At 34.2% G+C, this 27,816-nt stretch overlaps 2 long non-coding RNA genes across 3 annotated transcripts in view; one reads left to right on the plus strand and one right to left on the minus strand.

Moving 5' to 3' along the window:
* The window catches only part of LOC140698669 (uncharacterized), a 371,717-nt gene extending 344,255 nt beyond the window's left edge, over positions 1-27,462 (plus strand). Inside the window, exons 5-6 of the long non-coding RNA XR_012076486.1 lie at positions 24,962-25,031; positions 27,330-27,462. This is a non-coding gene — a long non-coding RNA (uncharacterized lncRNA). The remainder of the gene's footprint in view (positions 1-24,961; positions 25,032-27,329) is intronic.
* LOC140698670 (uncharacterized) lies at positions 8,723-27,813 on the minus strand. 2 transcript variants are annotated; one of them, XR_012076488.1, is made up of 5 exons: positions 27,797-27,813; positions 22,815-23,079; positions 22,203-22,380; positions 19,496-19,667; positions 8,723-8,865 (listed from the first exon to the last, which is right to left on the minus strand). It is a non-coding gene; the product is annotated as an uncharacterized lncRNA (long non-coding RNA). The 2 variants fall into 2 exon arrangements; XR_012076487.1 differs by lacking the exon at positions 27,797-27,813 and having other exon boundaries at positions 22,815-23,141.
* Between the last annotated feature and the right edge of the window lie 3 nt (positions 27,814-27,816).

The raw sequence follows: 27,816 nt of genomic DNA on the forward strand, positions 1-27,816 counted from the left end.
CAGTAAGTTCCCATGATACCACTGGGTTTATCTGTAAAATAAATTAAAGGGTATAGCTGAAGCTAGAAAACATTTCAGCACAATAGTTTAACATGCGAAGTAGGGAAACACAATCATGTATTAGAAAAAGCACAGGCTGTAGTCTCACAGGTATAAACTGGCTTGTAAAATGAGATGCCTGGTTTCAAATTGTGATTCAGCCACGCACTAGCTGTGCAATCTGGAGGCCATACATTAATCTGAGTTTTCAGGCTAATTTGCAAGTAAAAATAAATAACAATAAAGAAAATAATATGTAACATTTATTATGCTCTTTTGATGATTTGTCAGAGCCTGGGCAACATTTCTTCCTTACATGATTAAATTTAATCTTCACAACAGTCCTATGAATTTAGTACTGTTTATATTTCACACTTTAAAAATAAACAGATTTAGAATGGTTAAGTGACTTACCTAGATGTGAACAGCAAGTAAGTGGCAGTGTCAGGACGAGAGCTTAGGGCTATGTGGCTTCTTAATCAGTAGCTCTGACCAACGTATCATGTGGGTAAACAGCGCTGTAGACAACAATAAATGGTGACCAGTATTATTATTATACATCTACAGCTGCCGAAAGAGAAACAGGCACTATCTGGCTTTCCCTTCAGTCATAAGCCACTACTTTATGACTTTTTAGTAAAAATCATCAATAGGTGGAATGCACGGATGAAGAATGAAAATATCATTATAAACATACTGGAGTGAAATCAGAGGTATGGGGTTTTTAGGCTGACTCTAGCAAAAATACCTGAATTGTTAGCAAGTCTATTGACTCAAAGCCAAAAATCTCAAGGCAGAAAACACCGTGTATTGGAATTTGTAGTCCTTTGGTTTGGGACTATTCATGCTTTGGATGTTTTGAGGCATGAAACCATTTGTCCTTCCTTTCAACTGCGTTTTACATGCTGAAACATAAATCGTTTTGTTTACAGAATTCAGAGATGTGATGGCGCCTGCGTGATGATTCAAGGTGAATGACCTTGAAATTGATCAATGTCCAATGAGTTATTAAAAACTGAGCAATTATTGTTGGCAGCAAGGGCCAATATAATTTACACTCAAGATATCTGAATTATAAATGCAATTGTATTGACTCGACAGTTGCTTAAGTTCCTGGGAGGATTGTTAAAGGGTGTCTTTAGGATGAGGGTAAGCCTGTAAAGGTTTATAAGCATGTGAGAGTGAGGAGTCTCAGAGATTTTCTGGAAGATAATTCAAGAAGTTTGTATTTTTTGCACTTGAGTAACTTAAATTCTCAAGTCAGTTATGGAACTGGTCTGAATTTCTGGATCATACCTTTTCTGTCTTCCTTCTACATTCACTCACTTTGGATTAGAGATTATTCCAGTGTAGTCCTGAGGTACTACTCATACTTTCTTGATTTGGGGCAGTTCAGCTACTACCTATGTCTGTGTTTAATAAAAGAGCAATTAGATTTGTCTGGATTTTGGAAAGCCATTTCATTTTATGGGCATAGTTCTTTGTTAAGGAAAGTTTTATTTCATTATGTTTTGAACTGTTGTTTCTGTTGTAATTATTATGCTTTCTACTTGAGGGGGAAAAATAAGTCTTATGTTTGCTTCCCATTTTCAACTTTTTCATTGCTCTCTTTTTGTTTTCATACTATTAATACTTATAATAAATTCAGAAACTGATTAAATTTGTCCTCCATAGTCTGATTTAATTTCCAACTCACCTTTGATGTATACCACCTTTAATCCAGATTTTCATTTTGGTATGTGAAGTTTGACTTTTAAAAATTTCCTGCTCATCCTTTTAATCTCTTCTTCATCTTCCCTTTCACTTGCAGCTGCTGACTATTTTTTTTTTTTGCAGCCTGTTATTTCCTCATGAATTTCTACATGTTCTTGATGTAATAACTTTCAATGACTTGTTTTTCATCTGTGCCTGTAGGAAATTTGCTTTCTCTTTATTTTTTCCCATTAGTTACATATAACTCAATAGCAAGCAAGTATGTGCAATCCTAAGTAGATATCCTAGGCCTAGATTTGGTAAAGCATGAACCTTGTAACTTGCCCTTAACTCCATGTTTGTGTTGATCAAATCTCATTCTCAAGTATAAACATGAATGATAAGTTAAGATATCGGGGTTCTAGCCCGAGTTTAATGTCTTCTAAGAGCTTTAAGTAGTCAAGTAGTGTGAACTGAAAAACATAACCAACCTCTAGCATGATGCCTCTAGCTTTTAACTGTCAATCTGAGACTTGTCTAAGTTAAGGGCAGAGGTGTGGAAAAGATTTAACAGTTATCTCTATGAAAGGTAGTTCTGGATGACAATTATTTTATGAATACATAAACAATAAAAATTTAGACTTTCATTGCTACTTTTGTTGCTTTTAAAACTATGATTGTTTTCCTTGGTGATTATTACTAATAAGTAGATTGCCCTTCAAAAATAATGTAAATAATGTTGACAAGACTTATCTGAAGTTGTTTTCCCTTAAGTAGAACACTGTACCATATGTTTCAGAGATAATAGCAATTGAAATGTACATGTTAATTGACTGTGGCCTCATGGTTAATTTGCAGACACACAGATGAGACATAACTCTCAGTTATGCCTAAACTCATATAATTAGTGTACCTTAAATTATGGTGTTTATTCCCTTAAGACCTTTAAGAGAGATGCTTGGCACATATCCTTTGATAGCAAATCTACATATATATCCTACCCTTCCAATCTCTTATGCTCTCTTGTGCAAAAGGAGATACAAGTTTTTTATAAAATCCTCCTAAAAGTAAATTTTAACAGTCGTTATTACCTACATCCTACCTCAAAATATTCATCATTTTGTCAATTAGAACTTAATCAGTCACAATCTTGAGAAATAGCTATTTCTAGCTACTTAAAAAAGTCTAAGAAATCCTTGAAATACATGCAGTGTGATGTAGCAGAAAGAATTCAGACTTTAGAATCAATCAGGCTATGTTAAAATAGGTTCAGATACCGCTTCTGCTATTCATTAGCTCAGAAGTCTTGGTCAAACCATAGAACATCTGAGACTCAGTTATTTTGTCTGGTAGAAGGAGGAGGATAAGGAGAAGGAAAAGGGGGAGAAAAAGGAGGAGAAAGAAGATGAGAAAGGGGAGGAGGTAGGAGGGAAGAAGAGAGAGAATTAATTCGAATTTCAGGATAATAACCATTGGCACATAGTAGGCTCTTATTTTATTAAAGTCTTTCAAAGGAACATGAAAAAGCCACATCTTCCTCTACGGTTCTTAAGGCAACATAGTCGAGGAGTTCGGACCACTTGAATCTGAATCCTGCTTCCCCACTTAATAGTGTGACCTTGGGCAAGATGCTCAGCTGTTCTGCCTGTTTTCTCTTTTGTAAAAATTAGAAACCTAACAATAACTACCTCATTGCATGGGGAAGATGAAGTGCATATTTTTTGGGTAAGTCTGAGTTAAATGTTTACTGTTTTTCCCCCAACAGTGAGGCATGCCTTTCTATATCAGGCAGAGGTAAAAAGTGTCACCAGATCACTGGTTCTTTACCCTGGAAAACTAACATTTTCCCCTTAGGTGGTATTTCACAAGTTGCAAAGCACTAGCAGAAAAAGATTAAGTGTGAGTTAGTTTTGGAATGTTGTCTAGGCTCTGTCATTCACTAACCATATGCCATTCTGAGCAAGTTGCTTAGTCTACTTGTTTCCAGAAATGGTCTGGCTGACAGTACCCACTCCATAGAACTGCTGTGAAGATTAAAAGTATACAGTGAAGTTAACCTGGCAAGGACAGTGCCAGCCTGCTGAAACTCATAATACAGAGAATAATAATAAAAACAGTATCAAGGGTGAGATTATAAAAGGGAAAAATGTCATCTATTATTATTCCTATCTTGATTTATTTTCCTAACAATAAAACTGTACGTTATTCTTAATTTTTCCATCATTTTCTACCTGCAGTCCAGTGAAGTGATTTGCTTAAACTCAAAGGAGTGGTGGGTTATAGTAGAAATTGAACTGTTTATCACATTTTAAGACTCTCTGTGCTACCTCTTAGTTTTAATAGAAATAAGTATAGGCCGACCTGAGAAGTAATTTTGAGGATTAAAATAATTACATTTTCTAAAGCTGCACAAAATAGCTGGAAAAAAGACTAGCAGTGTATCATCATTAAAATCATTCTAAAGATATTTTGAAATAAAACTATCCTTTATAAGACATTAGACAGGAAATATATCCTTTTATTTTCTCAGCAGTAATAAAAAAAAAAAAGAGGCATGACTGCTCTCATTTACGATGTTTCCCCATCATATATATGAGGAAAACGAGGCTCGAAGAGTGTGAGCCACTTGCCTTAGCAGTCAGGTCAGATCCACCTGACTCAGAAGTCCAGACTTTTCGACTATTTAATCCTGATGCAAGATTAAAAATAAATTTAGTTTGCCTCCCTTCCAAATCCAGCTAAAAATCACTTAGAAATGGTTGATGAGTGTTTGTTCTTTTTTCTCCCCAGAAAAGGATTCTAAGGGATATAATGGCTTGAAACCCCTTTGTCACTTAACATTTCAAATTTCTTAACAGATGGCTTCTCCCAACTCTAGGCAGATGATGGTTCAGAAATAAGTGGTGTTGGGAGATTTCTTGGGAACGCGCAGGGACAGGAAAGACAGCTGTCACGGAGTATCTTAATTACAGCGTTTACAAAGTTCTAATTAATGTAATGGTACTTTTATGATTATATTAATGTTATGACCATCAGGGCATTTGTTGCTGAACTCATTTGGCAAGATAATTTGGAAGTCATTGCATATTTTAAGGCTAACAACTGTTATATGAGCTTGGAGATCTTTTGCTTTCCAGTAGAAGTGAAAAATCAAAAATTATCTTATACCTAACTACATCACTGAAAAATGTAGTTTTAAAAATGTATTTTGCTGAAAATATAAATTGAAAGGGATACAAATTTATATCGTACACAATAAAAAACTATGAGAAAGAACAGTGCCTTTAGTGTCTAGAAGCTTGTGCCATATACTGGCTGTGGGACCCTGACAAGCTATTTTATCTTTCCTGGGCTTATTCTTTTTCATTTAAATGGGGTTGGTAACAATAATATCTACTTTTCTTGATTGTCATAAGAACAATTTAGATTACATCTAAATAATGTTTACAGTTTCCTTTTATAAAGAATAACAAATTCAGTTATATTTGAATTTCTCCATAGGAGCTAGATGAAACTAAAATGAACACTTTGAATTCCACTTGTCTCTTTTATTCACACAAATGAATTATTTTTTTTAGTGAAGTATAGTCAGTTACAATGTGTCAATCTGTGGTGTACAGCATAATGTCCCAGTCATATATATACATATATTCATTTTCATATTCTTTTTCATTAAAGGTTATTACAAGATATTGAATATAGTTCCCTGTGGTATACAGAAGACATTTGGTTTTTATCTATTTTTATATATAGTAGTTAATATTTGCAAATCTCTAACTCCTGATTTATCCCTTCCCACTCCCCTTTTCCCCCAGTAACAACCATAAGATTGTTTACTATGTCTGCGAGTCTGTTTCTGCCTTGTAGATGAGTTTAGTGTCTTCTTTTTTCTTTTTTTAAATTCCACATATGAGTGACATCATATGGTATTTTTCTTTCTCTTTCTGGCTTACTTCATTTAGAATGACGATCTCCAGGTCTATCATGTATGGTTTTTCTTTAATTGATTCTTTCTTTGTCATTTGCAGTCGAATATATTAGGTGAATAAGAAGGGTCTTGAATTAGACAGTTGAGTTTGAATCATACCTCTGATATGCAACTGTGATCCAGGGTAGAGAGGTTTCTTGTCCTTTTTGAGTGATAATTCCTTTAAAGAAAAGTTTATTGAATAATACTGCCAAACACAGGGCATTATTGTGGAAACAAATGAGTTAGCATGTGGAAAAGCACCTACATGTAAACTGATTCTGTTTTATCAGATACATACTGTTTTAACACATACAGACTATTTCATCTACCATGTGTTTGTTTCTTCTTATTTTAGTATGGCTGTGATTTAGGCAATTTAATTTTATTCATACTTTTCAAATCAGAGATAGTAATAAAAATCTCATCAATTTTAAACATGGGGGTATGATAAAGTTTCAATTGCAGATAATGATTATGTATGCAATTATTTTTATCTTATCTCTTCCAGTAGCCAAGCTCTATGAGGGGAGAACCATGCCCAAATGACTTATTAAGTGTTAAAAACTTTTTTTGAAAGAATCAAGAAATTCCACTTTGAATTCCATCTTAGAATGGATTTTATCATTTTAGGACACTATGCAGGGCAATGTGAGGTTGACAATAAAACAGTTCAACTGAATGCACCTTAATGTCAGGAAAATCCTGAAATCCGTTTTTATTGTTAGCTGAACACATTCACTAGCTATTTCAATAAGCCCCTAATGTAGTCCTGCTCATTATTTTCTATAATATCACCTTATTTTATTTTCCCCAGATGTACTGCCATCTGAAATTATTATTATTGTTTGTTTCCTTATAATATTATCTATTTCCTTCTCTACCTTTGAGGCTGTGAGCTTTGTCTGCCTTGTTTAGTGCTGTGTCCTACTTATTTAACTACATTTAACACACAGGAGGTCAGAAGCCAACCAAGAAATATTGTTTGCATGATAGTCTCAGGCAACTTAGGCTCTCCCTGTTTCCATGATATACTGGTTTTAGACTAAACTGATGGGCCAAAATAAATGATGAGATGATTTAGCAAGAGAAAATATCACTAATAAAGGGACTATTTTGTTATAAAAGTAGTATATTTGTTACAGAAATATACTGACTAATCAGAATAATTTTTACAATCTTAATTTTTTAATGCTCATAGATTATAAACAATGAATTAAGTCATATCAAAGATATGCTTATATAACTAGATAATATTATTTTTAGATAATTAACATTGTAAATCACAAACTTAACAGAGCAAATAAAAATTCAATTAGAATTCGATTTTTTTTCTCCCAGTAAGCATGAGTTGAGCATGTGTATATGTCAGGCAATGCAATGAGTGCTGCAGATACAAAGAATACAAAACAATTCTGACCTTGGAGGGACTCAATGTCTAGCAGCTTTCTGTGATTCAGAATGGGAAATTAGATGCTGAAAGTATCCACAGACTGCAAAAATGTGGAAGGAAAGGGATGTTTAAGATTCATGAAGCAAATAACATTTCAATTGAGTTAGGAGAATGCAAAAGAATTGATGAGGATAACAAGCTGGGTATTAGGGTGGTTATGGGTGAAGATTTCCAATATATAATACACTATAGTCAAAGGCCTGGGACAATGAAAGAATTGGACCAATTGAGGAAACTAAATACTGTAGCCCATGTAGTGAAGCTCAAGAGCTTCTGGGAATTGGCAGGAGATGATGCTGGGAAGTTAGGGATGGCTCTTGGGAAGGCTTTGAATCGCTTTCTAATGAAGTAGGCCTTTATGACAAAGAGAAATTAATAAAGGTTTGCAGCAGGAGAGCTTTATGATTGGATTTTGTTTTTTGTTTATAGGACAGTTAGTCTGCTGTTGGAAACAGGTATGAATGAGGAGATCAAGATCAGTTAGGAATATAGATCTTCCTCAATTTCAGATGAGGTCACATCCTAATAAATCCATTGTAAGCTCAAAATATATTAAGTTAAAAATGCATTTAATACATCTAAACTGCCCTACATCATAGCCTAACCTACCTTAAACACGCTCAGAACGCCACAGTCTACAGTTGGGGAAAATTAATACAAAGCATATCAGGAAATTGATTGCATACTGTGCTGATGGTGAAAAACAGAATGGTTACATGGACACAGAATGGTCATAAGAGTATCGATTGTTTACCGTCATGGTTATGTGACTGATGGGGAGCTACAGCTGCTGTTGCTGCCTGGCATCCCAAGAGGATATTGCACTGTGTACTGCTAGTCCAGAAAAAGACCAAAATTCAAATTTTGAGGTATGGTTTCCACTGAACACATATTGTTTTCATACCATCATGAAGTTGAAAAATTACAAGTCAAACCATGTTAAGCTGGGGGATTGTCTGTATATTGCAGAGTCCAGGGTAGAGGTTGTGTTGGCAGGATTTAAGGCACAGACAGAGGGAAGGAATATGAAAAAAATTTATAAAATAAAGAAGTATGCTCAATAGGATGGGACTACTGATGAGATGGGAAATGATGTAAAAGAGGGACAGTATAAAGGGCACCCCTAAGGGATAAGGTTTCATTTTAGGCGGAAAATCAGAAAAGCCTACACCGAGGTCTCATTTGAGCCTGGCTGCACAGGGTAGATGGAAGGGTAATGTTTCGATAGGCCCTGGTGGGAGCAAATAGTGTTTTCAGTGTATGTGCAAAAGCAGCAGTCTGAAGCAGCACATGCAGGAAAGAGTAATTTGGATCACTGTTAGGCCAGCTCAGCCACATGTTCCAATCAGGTTCTCTCATGCAAAATGGGTTATGTTTTATTCATCTGGAATTTTCTATCATACCTTTTGCCTGTATTGATGAGCTACTATGATCTACTTGCTCTTGTCTAATAATATTTCATAATGAGAAAATTAGAACAGATTCTGTTACTCCATAGTATTTTAATTACTTTGTGTCAAATGTTGAAAAATGAGTACGCATTATAGATGATAACATACCACTGGTGTCATTAAGTCAGGCCGCAGCCTCATTTGTCTAACAGACGTGGCCAAATTATCAAAGGGTATTGGACCTCCACAGAGCCAGGTGACTTGAAGACAAATGAAGATGAGAACCTTTGGTACCCACAGTATCTCTTTTTAAAATGTGTTTTCTGCAAAAAGAAGAAGGGGATTGTACAGATTAGCCTCTACCTGATAACCTTTGATTCATGCTTTATCTTGGCTATCCTTGTCTTTGCTCTGTGTGTGGAGGGGCTGACCTCTACGACAGTGTCACCCATATCTCCCTGCCTTCTGGATTCTGACTGGCTCACTCAGTGGGACTTATTTGCAGGCTATCAGAGGGTAAGGGAAAAGAAGTCACAGCATTCCTTCCCCTCCTCCTTGCCTGAATCATCACACCTGTAAGCAGTGGCTGTGTCACCCCGTGACTGCTGCTCTTGTTGGCCACCATCTGCTCCATGGTAACAGCATTCATTGAGCTCCACAAACGCTGTTTCCTTCCCTTGACCATTCCACGTTACACCCTTTTTCACAAGATTGGCCTCTTTAAACCCTGAATACTCCTCTATAAATTGTTACTTCACCAAATTTTCTCCAAAGAAATTATGTTGAGTGAAATTCCATTTGAGACTAAGTCTCAGATAACAATTGCCATTTGTTGAATTCCTTCTATGTGGTATCATGCTAATGACTCTCATATACAATTTCTCAGTCTTTACATTATCAGTGTGAAAAAATTCACTCCATGTTTACTGATGTGGAAACATAAGCTCATACAGAGCTTTTCCAATGTTTCATAGATAGGAAACAGATAAGACACATTATCACCCAGAGTACAAACCCTTATTCATTTTGTATATATTTTGACATAATTATCCTTAAATATGTCATAATTTGATATTATAGCTGGCATTGTTTTTAAATATAATTTCAGATTGTTCATTGCTAGTATACAGAAATATAATCACCATTTATTGTTCTTGTATCTTGCAGTTCTAAAATCTTTTAGGTTTTTCTGTAAATTTCATATAATTAGCTACATAGGTGATTAAGCCATCTTTCTTTGCAATCTGGAGACTCTTTATATTTATTTCCTTGCAAATTAGCACTGGCTAACCTTTAGTACAAACTTGAATGAATAGCAGTGGTAAGGGCACAACATTATTGATTTTGGAAGGGGGTTAACTTGGTCTTTGGAAATTAAGTATAATATTGGCTGTAGACCTTTTTTTTTTCTTAACATTTTTATTGATTTATAATCATTTTACAATGTTGTGTCAAATTCCAGTGTAGAGCACAATTTTTCAGTTGCACATGAACATATATATATTCACTGTCACATTTTTTTCTCTGTGAGCTACCATAAGATCTTGTGTGTATTTCCCTATGCTATACAGTGTAATCTTGTTTATGGCTGTAGACTTTTTATAGATACTTTTTATGAGGTTAAGGAAGTTCCATTCTGTTCATGGTTTGATGATGTTTTATCAGGAAGGAACGATGGATTTTGCAAATACTTCTGCATGTATTGAGACAATCACATTGTTTATCCTTGCAGCTCTGTCAGGCCAGGTTTTTTTTTTCCCTATGTATTTCAGAACTGTGTTATTAGTTGCCTATCTATCCAATTAACATATACACAAAAATTCTAAATAAATTAACATTAGCCTAATTCATCAATAAGTAAAAGAATGATGTCCCCAAATCATGATGAAGTTGGTTTTTTCCCTGGTAATACAGGATTAGTTTAACGGAGCTGAAAATGAATCAGTGTAATTCACGATGTTACCAGAATAAAGGAGAAAAGGCTATGATTAATGTACCTCAATAGATATAGGAAAGTCGCATTCATAGTAGAAGTTACTAGGAAACTAGACATAGGCAGAAACTTTCTTATTTTTATATCAGCTTTCTTATTTTTATATCAGGTATCTATAGAAAACATCAAACAGTAAATATCATACTTAATAATAAAACACTGACATTTTCTTCCTTGGGTCGGTAATAAGATGTAGAAGCCCACTGTCACCATTTCTGTTCAGTATGACACAGGACATCCTATCCAGAACTAAAATAAAAAGTAACTAAAAGGCAAAATAATTGTAAAGGGAGAAATAAAACTCTTATCATCAAAAATGCCACTATTATATATGTAGAAAACACAATATAGTTTCTAGACATCTAAGTGATTTAGAAAGATCTCTCTATATAAGGTTCTTATAAAATATCGTTCAATTTATGTATGAATAGACAGTTAGAAAATAAAAGGTAAAAGACACAAGTTTAATAATACAAAACATCATATGTACAGCAGTAAATCTAATGAATGATGTGTAAGATAGCTTCACAGAAAACTACAACATATAATTGAAAGAAAATAGAGAAGATCTAAAAGCAGTGGTATCCCAAATTGATGAATTGGCAGATAATACCATAAAAATGCAAAACTGCACAAATTGACTTCTGTTATTTGATGAAATCCTAATGAAAATCCTAGCAGGAATCTGTGTGTGGTGTGTGTAGGGACATAGAGGATAATTCTAAAATGTATATGAAAATGCAACAGGCCGAAAACAAAAACCATGCAGTGTTGAAAAAGAACAAATTTGCATGACTTTCATTACCAATTATAGGGACTTTAAAAAAATACTGTTGATTTATATTGTATAGGATTGACACAATGAAAGAAAAAATTTAAAAACGGACACACATGTAGAAATGTTTGATATATGACAAATGTGAACTAGAAAAGAGCTGGGGGAAAAGTAGTCTTCTAAATAAATGGTGAAAGGGTCCATTAGGATACCCATATGGGAAGAAATGAAACTGGACTCATGCCATATGCAGAAATATATCTAAGTAGATTGGGAGAATATCGTAATTAGTCTGGAGTAGCCAGATAAATGTCAAACGACACACAACAAACTATATGAGAAATATTCATAAATTGAACTATGTGTTAGAATTTAGAACTCCTTTTTATCCACCTATTCCATTAGGAAAAGGAAAATCACAGACTGGGATATGGTCTTTGCAAAGTTTAATTCATACTCAAAATGTCTAAGGAACTTACGCAAATCAGTAAGGAAAAGGTAGTTGTGTTAGTTTTCTTCTGGCCATAATAACTTACCACAAACGTCAGGGCTTAAAACAGTATAAACATATTGTCCGGTAGCTCTGCAGGACAGAAATCTGTTATAGGTCTGACTGGGCTAAAAGAGTGTTAGCAGGATTGCATTCCTTTCTGCAGGCCCCAGGGAAAAATTCATTTTCTTGCTCATTCAGATGCTGAAATTTGGTTCCCTGTGGTTGTAGGGCTGAGGTCTCCATATCATTGCTGTCAGCTGGGGATTGCTCTCAGCTCTAGGGACATCTCTCCAGTTATTTTAGGGGTACTTTTCAGAATCAGCAACAGGGCATCAAATTATTCCCACCCTGGCATCACTCTGACCTTGCTTTATTAAGATTTCATATGAGATCTTAAACTAGACCCACCTAGATAATCCAGGATAATTTTCCCGTCTCAAGGTCCTTAACTGTAAACACATCTATAAAGCTATTTGTGCTCTGGAAGGTAATGTATTTACAAATATGTGAGGATCAAAGTGTAGACATTTTGGGGTTCCATTTTCCTACCTGTCACAACAGTCAACCCAGTTAGAAAAGTGAGCCAGTGACTTGAACAGGAACACCACAAATGAGGATATCCCATTGACTATTTACCACAGGAAGAAGGAATCATTTTCTAGTGATACGGAAGTGCAAATTAAAACCATAAATCAATGTTACTCTATAGTCACCAGAATGACTAATACTAAGAAAACCAAAAATACTGGGTTAGAAAACCAGAAATATGAGAATAAGAAATAGCTGAAACTGATTCACTCTTCATGAGTTTGCAAACTTGTAGAAAAATTTTGAAACTCTATTTGTTGGTAACTACTTAGGGTGAACATATATATATATTTATATCCAAGAGTCCACCAATTAAAATTCTAGGTACATTTCAGATAGTGCATATGTATGCACCAAATGTACAAAATATTCATGGTAGCATTTATTTGTAATTGATAAAATCTGGAAATAACACATATCCACTAATAGAACTCAAATAAAATATTGGTGCATTCTGACAATGGAATAATGTGCAGTAATGAGAATGAATAAACTGCCATTTAACAAAATGGATGAATCTCACAACATTGAGTATGAGATACCAGGAATAAGAGTGTGTATATATGTATATGTGTATATGTATATACACACATACACACATATATATATATATATATAATAATCTCATATATATATAAGATACCAGCACAATTTATCTATGGTGTTAGATACTAGAATAGTGATTACTTTTGAGGATGGGGTGCTCTTAAGGTGTTTTCAATATTCTATTTTTGATGTGTATACAGTTTTCATGGGTATGTTCATTTTGTGAAAATGGATCAAGCTCTACATTTACCTTTTTTTCCTTTGTTGTATTAATTATATTTTTAAAAGATTAAAGGGCTGCAAAATGGGTGGCAAGACAATATCTAAAGTCAGAAGCATAGTCTAGAGCTGTTTCTCTGAAGCTTTAGTAATATTCAGACTTATTTAAATTGAAAATATATTTCATAAATCTTTCATGTTCTGTGGAGTCCAGAGCTAACAGCTTTAGATGCAATGACATAGATATTTTGCTGAACAAAGAGACAAAAACAAAAACAAGAAAAAAACTTAGTGCAGAGGCAAGAGCCTGTGGATTGGGGCTTGGGAGGCTGGTGGAGGGGTGGAGAGATGAGGGTGAGTATAACTGAGCTAAGAGTGCATGGACGGTTTCTTGTGCCCTCATCTAACTCACATACTTGCTTTCTGTGTGTGGCAGGTAGATTAGTGGCCCCACTGTATTTGCTTTGCTAGGGATGAAAGGCACATTTGGAAATGGGATGTAGTATCCTGAATGTTCCTGTGCTTTTTATGGGAGATCCAGGCTGGTGAACATCAATTATGGGCACAAAATAAGGTTGACTATGATATTAACAAATTTGCTTGTTTAAACACAGCAGCAGAATACATGTTGAAAAGGAAGAGCTAATTCCTGGTTTTACACTTATGCAATAATATAAAAAACTAGCATTTAGATGTAGATCATTAGGATCAATCCTCATATATATTTTTGTATTTATTCCTAATAATGGCCCTACTAAATGCATATAATTACCTGTATTTAATACATCTATAAAGATGTGTTTCTCAAGCATTATCTATCCTCAGAAGCCTATCCTGCTGAAGTAAAATTGATCACTCTCTTTCCAGTGGTTTCTCTCCCTTCACCTCCACCGCCATCTTACTCCAGTATTGCAGAGCTAATGACCCTTACTAGATTTATATCGATCCTGTCTTTAGATTGAGAGCTACGTTAGGAAGAAATTCTATGTTGCTCATCTCCTAGTCTTATCCAGGTGACGACATGTAGGAAGTTCTCGGTCAATGTTTGCTGAAAGAATGAAAAAGCTATGGAGACAGGAAGTAAGAGAGGCCAACTTCACTATGGGCAAGAATCATCCATTTCAAATTAGAACCCAAGTCTTTTTGATTCTAATTCCAAACTTTTAAATCACACTAAATGGACATCAATGCATTTGTCAATTTCTCATATTGATAATGAAAACCGCTTCTGTCCCTGTCACCTTTTCCTCACATCCACATTTGGATTTGCATTGGGCTTTTAGGTGCCAGCCAAGGTTCCTGCTGCCCAGGAAATAATGCACATGGGCAAATGCCATTTTCGTATAATTTAGGAGAAAGAACTGCATTTGAGGTGATTTACATAAAAATAAAATTTGTGCCTGTCTCTGCTGAATAGGCTCTGGTCAGCAAAGTACAAATCAATCTGTTTGCTCCTAAATTTAAATTTCCATAAGTCATTACATAGTTCATAATCATATTGATATAACTGAATTGAATTTGCAAAGACTATTCTGTGAGAGAAGGGACTTTCAAGCTCTTTAAACTGCTGCTATTCAATAGATAAAGCCTCTCAAGTCTAACCTGTTTTACATTAAATTTGTGGCCTAATTTTCGTTTCTCTCTGAGTTCTCAATTTCTCAGATGAAGAGGTCTCAGAAGCACTCACACCTGGCACTTTGATATTGGCAGATGCAGAGAGAGGAGTTAAAGAAAAATGAGCATTTAGAGGTGATAGAAGGGAGCATGGTAGTGAATTGGTTAATCAAGTGAACTTTGGGGTCAGATGTTCTGAGCTTTGAATATGGATTCCCACACATAATAATTTGTCTTTGGACAAGTTGCTGAGCCTAAGCTTCAATTCCCCGCTCTCTACTCTGTAGACAGTATTGGTATATACCTCACATAATCGTAAGAATTAAATGTAAGTACCCAAGCTGGTGCCAGTTCAATGGTAACCACTATGTTAGCCATTGCTTTTGTCATACATTGCTGTTAGAAATTTGGATTATTAGTTCTAAAAGACACACACACACACACACACACACACACACACACACACACACACACACACACACACACACACACACACACACACACACACACACACACACACACACACACACACACACACACACACACACACACACACACACACACACACACACACACACACACCCCCCCCCCCCCCCCCCCGGAGAGCAGGGTTACTTGGGAAAGATCCAGGCAAAATGATGAGCTTTGGTTTCAGCTTTTTCCCATAATAATTATTTACATTTTCCTAGTACCTTACAAATTTTAAAACTTTAATTTAATTAGATATCTCAAACCTATCATTGATAAAAATTAAATTATACTATTCTTCTAATTGAACAGATTGAATAGATGAGGAAACCAAGACTCCCCAAGAGGTTAAATGAATTCTCTGAATTAGCTGGTCAACTGGGAACAAAACTAGTGTTCTAAATCTCAGACAACCTGTCTTACTATAAATGAGCTTTACACTGAAAGCCCTTTGAATAAAAAAAGTGAACAAAAGTGAAAGGGTCATTTTTGTTACAGAATTGTCACTCCAGTGACTGACCAAAGTGAAATTGGGAGGAATGAATTTGGGGATGTATCAAGTATGATGCAAAAAAGGCAACAGCTGATGTAGTTTTCAGGCCCATAAGCAATTTGTTATGGGATAATATGTAATTCCTTCCTTCACTGATACTGTATTTCACTGCAAATTATTTCTTTCTTAAAAATATATTTGATTCACTTGTGTTAGTTTCTTGTGTAGAGAGCACAGTGATTCAGTTATACATATATATATATATTCTTTTTCATTATACGTTATTGAAAGATATTGAATATAGTTCCCTGTGCTGTACAGTAGGACCTTGTTTATTTTATATATAATAGTCTGTATATGCTAATCCCAAACTCCTAATTTATCCCTCCACCCAACCCTTTCCCCTTTGGTAACCAGAAGTTTGTTTTCCATGTCTCTGAGTCTGTTTCTATTTTGTAAGCCTGTTCATTTGTATCATTTTTTTAGATTTCATATATTAAGTGATATCATATGGTATTTGTCTGACTGACTTCACTTAATATGATAATCTCTAGGTCCATACATGTTGGCAGCAAATAGCTTTATTTCATTCTTTTTTATGACCGAGTAGTATTCCACTGTATAAATACACCATTACTTCTTTGTCTAGTCATCTGTTAAAGGACATTTAGGTTGTTTTCCATATTTTGGCTATTGTAAATAGTGTTGTTATGAACACTGGAGTGCATGTATCATTTTGAAGTATAGTTTTCTCCAGATATATGTCCAGAAGTGATCTTGCTGGATCATATGGTGAGTTTCTTTTTAGTTTTTTAAGGAATCTCCATACTGTTTTCCATAGTGGCTACACCAGTTTACATTCCTCCCAGTGTAGGAGGGTTTCCTTTTCTCGACGCCTTCTCTAGCATTTATTGTTTGTGGACTTTGTGATGATAGTCATTCTGTGCCTCATTGTAGTTTTGATTTGCATTTCTTTGATAATTAGTGATATTGAGCATCTTTTCCTGTGCCTGTTGGCCATCTGTTTGTCTTCTTTGGAGAAATGTCTGTTTAGGTCGTCTTCCCATTTTTTTTATTGGGTTGTTTGTTTTTTTTTTGTTATTGAGTTGTATGAACTGTTTGTGTATTCTGGAAATTAAGCCCTTGTCAGTTGCATTGTTTGCAAAAATTTTCTCCTAGTCCATAGGTTGTCCTTCGGTTTCATTTATGGTTTCCTTTGCTTTGCAAGAGCTTATAAGTTTAATTAGGTTCTATTTGTTTACTTTTGTTTTAATTTCTATTGTCTTGGGAGTCAGTGCAAAATTATCAAAGTACTACTATATGCCAGACACTGTGTTATCACACTAAATGCTACAAGGAATTATAAATAAGTGACAATAGCTTATTTTTTAAGTTCTTTAATTGTGAAGATTTATGCAAAATTAAAAACTCAAAATAAGCAAAAGAGAAGTTTTGCATAGCTGAGGCAGGAACTTATGGGAGCTGTTTCAGGAAATGAGAACTTTCCTGGAATTGTGAAGTTATGAAGCCATTATGGGTACAAGTATAATATTTATACTTTTACTTATTATTAATTATTTTATTCTATAAATAAGAATACCCACAATGTGCCAGATCCTATCCTACACTGGTCAGTTCTTCAAGCAAATTAAGAATAACTATATTTGCTAAATATTGCCAGGAAAAAATTACCAGTATATATTTGATATGTGGAATGCTGAACCCATTCTAATATTTCAAAATGGAAAGAAAACAAAGAATAGATGTTTTGCAAGGAGCTTATAGGCAAATCTGAAGTTGTATATGTTTACTAGCAAATCAGTCTAGTGGAAATAAGACCACTGAGGATATTTGAGGAAGTCCAGATTACAATATCAAAGTGGCTTTTCTCACTAAGATGAAATAGATCAAGGTCCTAGCCAAACATTGATTGGGAAAAATCGATTAGCTAGGTCTAGCAAATATAATTGTTAGCTAGGCAGGCTGCTAGAATGTTGGATAAGAGACACAAAAGTGGAACTTTTGAGAGATCATCCATTCAAACAACCATGGATGTTCCTGTTTCCCTGTGAGTTTTACTTGCCACTTTGATTGGATCGTGAGAACCATGAACAGGAACATATGTACATATGGGTTTGTGACTCTATGTGTTTTCCAATTAATATGTTCACTGAAAGTATAATTCCCCCCTCATTTGACCTAAGACATCTATCCTGAAATGTTATATTTATAGAAATAATTTTTTTTTTATTTTGATATTGTTCTTTCCTGTATCCCTGATAATACTATCTGTCTGGCCATGGATTTAATGCTAAACTAAGTAATGGGAAGTGGAGAATGGTTGATAAGAATGAATATAACCCAGCAAGAAGCAGACAAAGGCATATAAGAACTGTTCCCCCAAATTCTGAGTGTCTTTCATACTGTGATTTTGTAAGGTAGATGGTTAAGTTCAGAGCTGTATCATAGGTACTCTCATTTGGTTGAGCTGTATACAGGTATATATTTTCTGTTACCTTCTAAAGAGTCATGATTAAGAGAGGGAGCGCTGATGTTTGACTGCCTAAATTTGTATCTGGACTTTGCTCCTGGCTAGCTAAGTGACTTTGGGTGAATTATTTAACATCTCTGTGCCTCAACTCCTAATCTTTAAAATGAGAAATATGTAATAAGGAGAGTAAGTACCTCAGAGTTTCTCGACGATTAAGAGATAATAACTAGAATATTTTCTAGTACATGTTAAGAACTCAGTGTTGCTAGATTAATGATAATAATAATAACACTACATTAAGTATTGTTATTTTACACAGTGAGCCACTTTTCAACTATGACAGACTTTGTAGCTATGAATTTTGCAAGTTATTTTCCTTTGCAAGTACTGAGAAGTACTTGCACCCTTTTATCCTCTCTCCACCTCTCTATCCTCAAGTAAAATTATGAAATTCTATGTAACAAAAGCCATAATATTTTGAACTTACCTCAGTAATTTCATTGCTGGAACATACCCCAAGAAAATAATCTGACATGTTAAAAGCTTTTTGCTCAAACATGTTAATTACAGGATTGGAATATTATAAACCATTAACATCAAATATTCAAATTCTCCAATATATAAAAAAAAATTAAAGCACTAAAAGTGCAAATATGTACAACAGGAGTTATATTTAAAAGGATGAATATGAAATACTTTTTTACCAATCAGCTCTATTTTTCTAAATTTCTTAAAATCCTTTATATATTATATATGCCTATGTATATGTATGTTTCTGTGGGTATCTGTCCAAAAAGAAACTGCAAATGAAGTATCTAAATGAATTCAAAAAATTTGAATCTAACTTTGGACAAAATGAAGTCTTACAATGGGGGAGAAAATTTAGCTCTAAATTTTAACTTAATTTAAATGCTTCAAACACTGTGGTTCAGGCTCTGATTATCTCTTGATTAGTTCAGTTTTTCCCAGAGTGCATTTCATATTATACTAGGCCTGCAGAATTTTTTGGGATCAGATAAGTTTGGCAAATGCTGCAAATTCTATTTCTTCCTTGGAGATTCTCATTACATATTAGCATAATAAAGGCTTTGCATTTTTCTGTAGTTACTCATACACATGCATTTTTACCCTTGCTGAAACCTGGGTTTCCAAACTGTATCTGACTAAGGAAACTTTAAAATATATATATTATGGATGAATATTATGCACTCTTAACTTCCTGAATTTTACCAAGAATATAGACATTTATCAGAAACATGATGCACATACATACCATCAGCCAGTTTGCAGATCTCAGCACAACATCTCTTGGTCCTTAAGAAGGCAGAGAGGAGGGTGAAGAGCAGGCCTGGCCTAGTCCAGCTGCTGCCTGTCACACCACCCAAACCAGGCAGAGCTTTCTCAGGTCTGAAAGGTCACTCCTTGCTGGGCCACAAGTTTCAATTCTGTAAATCAGTGTTACCATTATTGAAAAACTTAACCAATTAATTTATGAACTTCAGTTTATGGGAATGCGTACAAACCTCGGGCTGTCCTGGTTCATAAATAATCAAGGTATCAGCAAGATCACATCCTCCTCCAGGGAATAAAGCAATGTCAGGGACAGGTGCCTTTGAACAACATCTCTACCATTAGCTTTTCATCATTCTAGAAAGCCTGTGGCTTCACAGAGGAGAAGTCACTGTTCTGTGGAGCACACTAAGGAACATGCTGTCCTGCTCTATTAAAATAGACTAGAGTAGTTCCTTTTTCCTCCTATTCCAAACCATCCCCCACAGAACTAGTGTTTTGCAAATGAGGAAACGGAGATGCAAAAATAGAAATTACTTTCCAAATACTAGTCTGCTGGAAGACAGGAAGCTGGAATTCTTTCATCTTTTACTAAATGTTCATTGCGCCCCTGATAGATACAAAGCACCAGGTATATAAGATGAATTGAACATGAACACTTTCATCATGGTCTCACTATGTGGTGGGGTTCAAAAAATTAAACAGTTATCTATAATGCAATAGGTTAAGTGCCACAAAAGAAGTAACCCATACGTATTCAAATTTGTTTAATACATATTTATTAAATGCCTGCTATGTACTAACACAGCTAGATGTCACAATAAAAATTAAGGTAAAGTCTGTCCTTGGAGTGCCTATGATTTAATGGGGAGGCCAATATGAATGCATTATTTCAATATAGTATGGTGATAATGATAATAGCTAATATTTTTTGAGTGCTTACTACTTATTAGGTATTATTCTAAGCACTTTGTGTATATTACTCAAACCTCATGACAAAATTTTAAGGTCAACACTGTTTTTCTCCCAACGGTGTAGATGGGGTTAGTAAAGCAGAGAGTGATTTAAGTAAGTTGGCCAAAGTTACCTACTAGAAGGTGATGGAGCAGGAATTTGCAAAAGATCTGACTCTGGAGCCTACATTATTAACTCTGTACCAAACTGCCTGTAAGACTTCTTAGAATACTACTCAGGAATTAAAAAAAAAAAAAAGAATGAATTTGAAACAGCATGGTTGGACTTGGAAGGTATTCTATTCAGTGAGGTAAGTCAGATGGAGAAAGACAAATACTGGATGATATCATTTAACATGTGGAATCCAAAAAAATAAACTAGTAAAACAACTAGTTAAACTAGTAAAAACTAGTTAAAAAGAGAAACAGATTCACAGATACAGAGAAGAAACCAGTGATTATCGGTGGGGAGAGGGGTGAGAGACGGGTAGGAGAATAAGAAGTATGAACTACTATGAATAAAATAAATAAGCTACAAGGATATATTGTACAGCACAGGGAATGTAGCCAATAATTTATAACTATAAATGGAGTATAACCTTTTTTTAAAAAAAAGACTTAGAAAAGCTTAAACTCTGATTTAAGGCCTAACCCACATAAAAGCATTATACACCACTTAGAACTGAATGCTATTGTTTTAGACAGAGTGATAATAGTTACAGAGGTCAGCCCCATCTTACTTCTATTATTTAGATATTTAGCTTAAAATTGTTCTCAGATCTTTAGTTTATTTCAATAAAGTATCACCATAATGACTGCATTAAAATAACCCAGGATGGGTTTAGTGGCCTTTGACTTGATAGTTCAGAGCCCTGCCATGAGCTCATACAGTGGTGTACCAGATGCATGGGTACATGGGCGGCATATGGAGGTCTCACCCTAACATGTGATTAAATTTGCAAGATGACCCCAAATAGCCTGTCTTTCTTTTCCTGACCTTTTCTAGACACAGGGTAATTTTAAGGGACAGTACGCAGAGCTATGGCCGATACAAACAATGGACAGTATGAAAGCAGCCCCCAGAGGCAGCTAACTCCTTCTGGTCCCAGTTAGTGATATGTGATGGTGCTAACTTTGATGGACATGTAGTGGCCTGGAGCATGTTTTGTAAAAGTCACAAGGCTACCATACCAGTCTGCCAGTTAGTAGCTGAAGTGAGAAATATGAAGAAATGCAGGTTAATAAATAAATAAATGCAGGAAATTGAGGCAGAGCCATGCGGCTATGGAGAGACTAGGGATTTACCTGGATGTTTCTGTTACAGTGATTTTGTCATTCACTGAATGACATACAAATTAACCATTTGATTATTTGATAGCACTATTACAATTTTAAGTAAATAATTTCAGCAGTAATGAGCTTAAAAGGCAAAAATGTTGTAAGAATTTATAATTTCTCTAAAAGCTGATAATGAAATATAATTTGTACAAAATATTTGGGGGCCCTAAATATCTGCCATGGGGGTTGTAGTAATACCAGTGGCAATATGAAAGCCAGAAGACATACTACAGCTGAAGAAGCATCAGCATTTACTTCAGCAGTATATATTTTAGAAGATAAAGCTTGAAAACATCAGTTTAATACCGGCAGTGGCAGAAGGTAACTTTGTACATCTCTCTGGGAAGCACAACTCTCAATAACCTCAGACAGTTGTTTTTCTAAAATAATTTTGCTCACCTTTTTGTTTCCAATATTCTTGTGGATATATATAAAGGGAAGTAAGAGCTGGTAATCCGTTGGTTCTATTTGCAGAAGTACTTCATAAATAGTTAAACATGATGTCAGTATTACATCAGTTGTGTCCAAGGCTTCAAATAGAAAATTAACATTTTTCTCTCCAATCAGGACTTTTCATCTAGTTAGAGAATTAACATAAAGTTTTGGAAGTTCATACTATTAAAAGGGAAACATCTGATAATATTTTGAATTTTTCTGTAAATTCAGTTAGTTTCTTCAGTAGTTATTTCATATAAAATTTCCTTTGAACACTATGAACCTACTAAATTTGAAAACCTGGGGATTAGATTCCATAGTTCACTAAATCATTAAATTTAAAAACTTAAGAGATAGGAACTCATAACTAGTGTTAGTGCACAAATTATTTATTAATTATCCAATCAAGCTGTCATATTTACAAAAGTATAAACTGGGGATGTCGTAACTTAAAATGTTTACCTGTAAATATTAACTTCAAAATTTTAATGACAAAATTGATGTTGAACTAAAAAAAATACTTCGACTTTGTGATATAAGTACTACTGTTACCGAATCCAAACTCATTCTGCTCACCGCACGACAGGCCAATAAATCAGGAGACAAGGTGGTGTTGGGGCAAGGACTAGGAACTTTAGTCTGCCATCTTCTGGGTTTGCCAGCTTCCCAGTGTCCAGGAGAACCATCTTTCCCAAGTCAGAATTCAGGCTCCTTTTATTCTAAAAAGGGGAGTGGGTGTGGTTGGTTGGTGCAAACTTCTTGGTGTAGGAATTCTTTGTTTTTGGAATCCTTTGTTCTTGCAGCTGTCCACGTGGGTCTGATCATGGTGTCCCTGTAAAACCTCCAACAAGACAAACCTTATTTTCTATCCTGCAAATTGTTGTCTTTATATTGATATCTTTAAAGGTCAGAGCCTTGAGGATAGTGTATCCTGTATATTTCAAGCTAGAGGCAACATCCTTTACAAAATGTGCGGAACCAGCAACACTAAGCCCAGGAAACAGAGCACAGGGTTAAAGTCAAAGGAACAGATCTAATATGGAGTCAGATTTTTTCTTTTTTATTACCATATCTTTTTACTGTTTTTAACAATAAATTAAAAAATATTTTTTAAAATTAGAGATCTTAATTTTGTTTGTATTTTGAACAAAATCAGTTGGGGATCTTCAATCAAAATATTAAATGAGTAAAGACTCAAAAGCTTCTGTTTAAACTTTCGGTGAATTGCCATTTATTGAAGACGAAATTTGCAGAGGGAAAAACATGAAGTTAATCTGTACAAAAACAAGGGAGGGACTGAAAAATCTGAATTAGTTGTTGAACAATTATAAATCAACAATTATAATTTGTTCATATTGAAGTTTTGAATATATAAACTTAAGGGGAAGGTTTTTTTTTAATTGGATGTCCTATTTTAATTGTATATGTTATACTCTTGCCCAGAATGGAAGAAATTTCATAACCTTTAAAAATAATTATAAACAAAGAATACTTATATGATAATGTTTTTCTTGCAAAAAGATAATAAGCTGTGAATATGTTTGAGTAAATGTATTTATATATTTCAATTAGCAAAATTTTAAAACTAGAACATCTTAGAATTTTCTTTCAGTTGACATTGTAACTCAGCACTCACAGAAAGAACCTTTCTCAATGAAAATGGTTACATTCATATTATGTAAATGTATAATATTAAGTAAATAATATATTAATAATTAAATATAAATTTTAGTATAAGTTGAAAGATTATAAAATGCAGTGTTAAAGAAAAATACAGGAAAATTTATGACAAAATTTCAATTAAGAAGACTGTCTTATTAAAAAGCACATTATTTTATCCTGGAAAAATATCTATTGTAGAGTATTAAAAACACATATGATTAAGTATATGAATATATACCAAAATAAATATTTTATGCTATTGATATTATTTAGATATGTATTTTAAACTCCTTTATATTGCTTATTTTGCTATATGAATTATTTTTATTTTTTAGAAAAATTTAGTTGTGAAAACAGTTTATAAATCAAATAAGAAATTTTACTACACCTCTTACTTAAAAAATATCTTAGTTTGGGAGATAGATTATAGAGTTATACTAGATGTAGGAAACAGACAATGTTTAGGAACTGAGGCAAAGGTGTTAGCATATTCTGGGGATATTTTGTGATAGCTTCATGGAAATTTAAATTGAAAATTTCACACTTTCTGAAAATTTGGGAATTTTTTTCCTGAGGCTAAAATATGTTTTGTTTTTTTTCTTTCACCGACATTGCATAGAAATCTTTCTCATTTCTTACTAAACATTTGTTGTTGTGCTCACATTTAGATAGTCTGGGCTAGACTCATTTTGCTATAAACCTATTTCATATGGAATCTGTCTTTTAATCTTATTTAGGATTTGTTCTGTCTTGTTGATAAAAATCAAAGGGGCGGGAAGAAAATAATACTGTATTTCAGACAATAACACACCCATTACTGTAATACGCCCTTGCACAAGAATGAAATTTGGATATATTGTTTTTGGGAACTGGCTCCTGCTCTGGCTCAACCCTGTTTTCAAATGCTTGGAGTCATTTAGTTAGTACTCCTCTAACTTGGGGTTAGGTTAGGAAGGATTTTTGAGACGCTGACAAGCAAAGAGCATGAAGTGGGAAGGCATGGGGTACTTCCTGGAATCCCCTGTACTCTCCTAACCCTTTTTCCCTGGTGACCCTGACAGGTGCTAAATCCTTGGGAGATCTGTGGAAAAGTGTCATTTTGGTGAGGAATCAAGGCTCAGCACATTTAAGGTGGGTAATTTGGAGATAGACTGACATATGGCAATAACAAATTATTACAGCATACTCTTTGAAGTGCTTTATAATCTACACAGCATAATTAGTTAATAACCCTATTAATTTGGAAAATAACTTTCATGACATATCTTCTACCTAGACCCATGCCTATAGTGTAATACTTACCATTTTTCAGTAAGTTATCAAATGCTGGAATTATCAGGTAAATCTTCGTATTTTCAGAAAAGTCTAGTATATTTGTTAGGTTGACTTTGAATCTAGATGCCTATATATAGTTAATGCTCTTCCTATAAACTAAGGTGGGCATTAGATATAAAAATCAATCTTCACATGTTTTCACCAAAATATAGCTATTTTTATCTCAAAAATAATTCTGTCAGTCAACAGGTTTTGGGTTTTTTTTTCCATGATATCAAATAACCAGCTTGATTTTCCCCCCCACTGAATTGAATAAATTGAATTAATATAAATTTGAATACATTGGAGTGGTTTTTAATCACAACCTTATTTTGTCAATAGATGTTCTTGCTTTAAAAAGTTTCAGTAAATGAGACCGTATGATTTGGATCCAAATACAAAGGTAACTGATTTATGTATAAAATGGAATTATCTGATTTGAACGGATGTGTGGATATAATTAAAATGTTACATTAGTATATTTACATAGCTGCAGAGTTTTTGCATCAATATTTTTAACCTCAAGGTTGTAAGTAATTATGTATAATTGGTTTAGTGTCTATTAAAATAATTAGATTACAGTGATGAAATTTTGAATGTGTGTGTTTTGGAATTAATTTTTAGCAATTATCTTCCTCATAGATTTTATCAGCATTGTAATTTGAATTTTTCTTCCAGAAAGTTAATACCACAGGTTTGAGAACTCTTGTTTGAATTGCTTGTTTGATGGAGAACACCACATTCTGTAGCTAACACACAGCTGATAAACTCTGACCTGGACCACATTCAAATATACTTTATAAACATCAAATATCAAAGTATAATTGTCCTATTGAATTATTATCTTGTACACATGAAACTAATATAATACTGTATGTCAGTTATATCTCAGTAAGAAATAAAGGAGGATGCAGGTACTTTTGGGAGCAATAGAAAATATTCTGTATCATGATACACTGTATATATTTGTCAAAACTCATTGAATTATACACTTAAAATCAGTTAATTTTATTGTACATGCATTGTAACTCTATAAAATTGACAAAAAATAAATATGAAACCTTTTAGGCATTCAAAAATGAAAGAATAAGAATGACAATTTTTAAGAAATATAATCATCTTTCTCTTCAAAGCTGATATAATGATTGTTCTAACTGGCTATTTACATATTGATAAGATAAATTACTCCTGCTTTTGTGCCCCAACTTTTTTTGTACAATCTTTTGTCATGGAAACTTCAACACTTTATTTCATTTTTAATTTTACATGCCAGTTTTCCACTAGGAGTCTCCAACAGCTTTTAGCGTGGTTTATCTCAGTATGTCTAACTTTAGCACACTTAATGGACACATTTTATATATGTGTAATATACTAATATATACAATACTAAAGAAAGATTGTATTTCCTTCTTGATTACAAATATTTCTCTGTTATCTAATTTTTTCATGTTGCTTAATTTCCTTCTTGTTGAATTCATTTCTTTCTTTTCCATTTCCTTCCTTCATATTGTATTTGACTATCAGCCTTTTGCTAAGTACTGTATGGAGGACTTTCAGAAGTATGTCTAATATTTGGGAATTTGTAACTTGAGCTGAAGGCAGAAAAATCTATCATTGCTTTTCAATAGAAAAAGGTTGATTGCCTAAGTTCCTACTTTTATCAGATTAAATTTGCCCTGTGAAGGCTCAAGGTAAGACAGATACCAAGATTCCTAACTCAAAAACTCTTATTAGCCATATATGTACATATACACACAAACATATGTATAATGTCAAATTTAATTATCGTATCCCTATATACATACGTTGTTCTCTATTAGCCATCACTACTTTTCTACTTATCCTCACTTTTCAATGCTCCTTAAAATCTCTTCACCACCACAGGTTGACTACTTTCATAATTTCCTCTATAATTTTTTGGTTTGCTTATTATATTTTTATATATAATATAAATTTGCAAATGTGGTTAGTTCAATATAGGAAAACAGTTTTAAAAAAAAAAGATCTGTCCTGTCCCTCAGATTTAAGATGTGTCTTAGTTTCATCTCTGCTTCTTACCTGTTTTTGTAAAAGTCACTAATTCTCTGGGTGTCTTATTATTGTTCATATGCTCAGAATGATAACACTGTCCAACTCACACTGAAGTTGTGAAGATTAAATCAGGCGGTGGATTGGGCGGTGCTGGCTGAACCATCTGACTTCAGACATGCCTTTGACTGTGTGGTGCTGCCTCGTTTATATATCTTTTTACATGGTAAGCCTGTTTTAATGTTACTATGGTAAAACTACTTTCGATTCAGCAAATATATTCCCTGGTCCTCTACTCTGTGCCAGGTGCTATTTTAGGTGTTAGGATATGGTAGTGAACAAACAGAGAAGTTTGCTTCTGTTAAAAAACAAAGTTCGACGGAGTAAGTTTTAAAGATCACACTGGCATTATTTAGGGATTCATAAGTCAGGCAGCATCTCAGAATGCAACTCAGAAGAGCTGTACATGGCAAAACATTTTATAGGTAGAAGACAGCATGAACAAGAAAGCAATAATAGGCAAAAAGCAGACTGGTTATTGTAAGATGACTTACCTTACAGGGAGTGCCAGGGG

Source organism: Vicugna pacos, chromosome 10 (genome assembly GCF_048564905.1).
Source record: "Vicugna pacos chromosome 10, VicPac4, whole genome shotgun sequence".
Lineage (NCBI taxonomy): Eukaryota > Metazoa > Chordata > Mammalia > Artiodactyla > Camelidae > Vicugna > Vicugna pacos.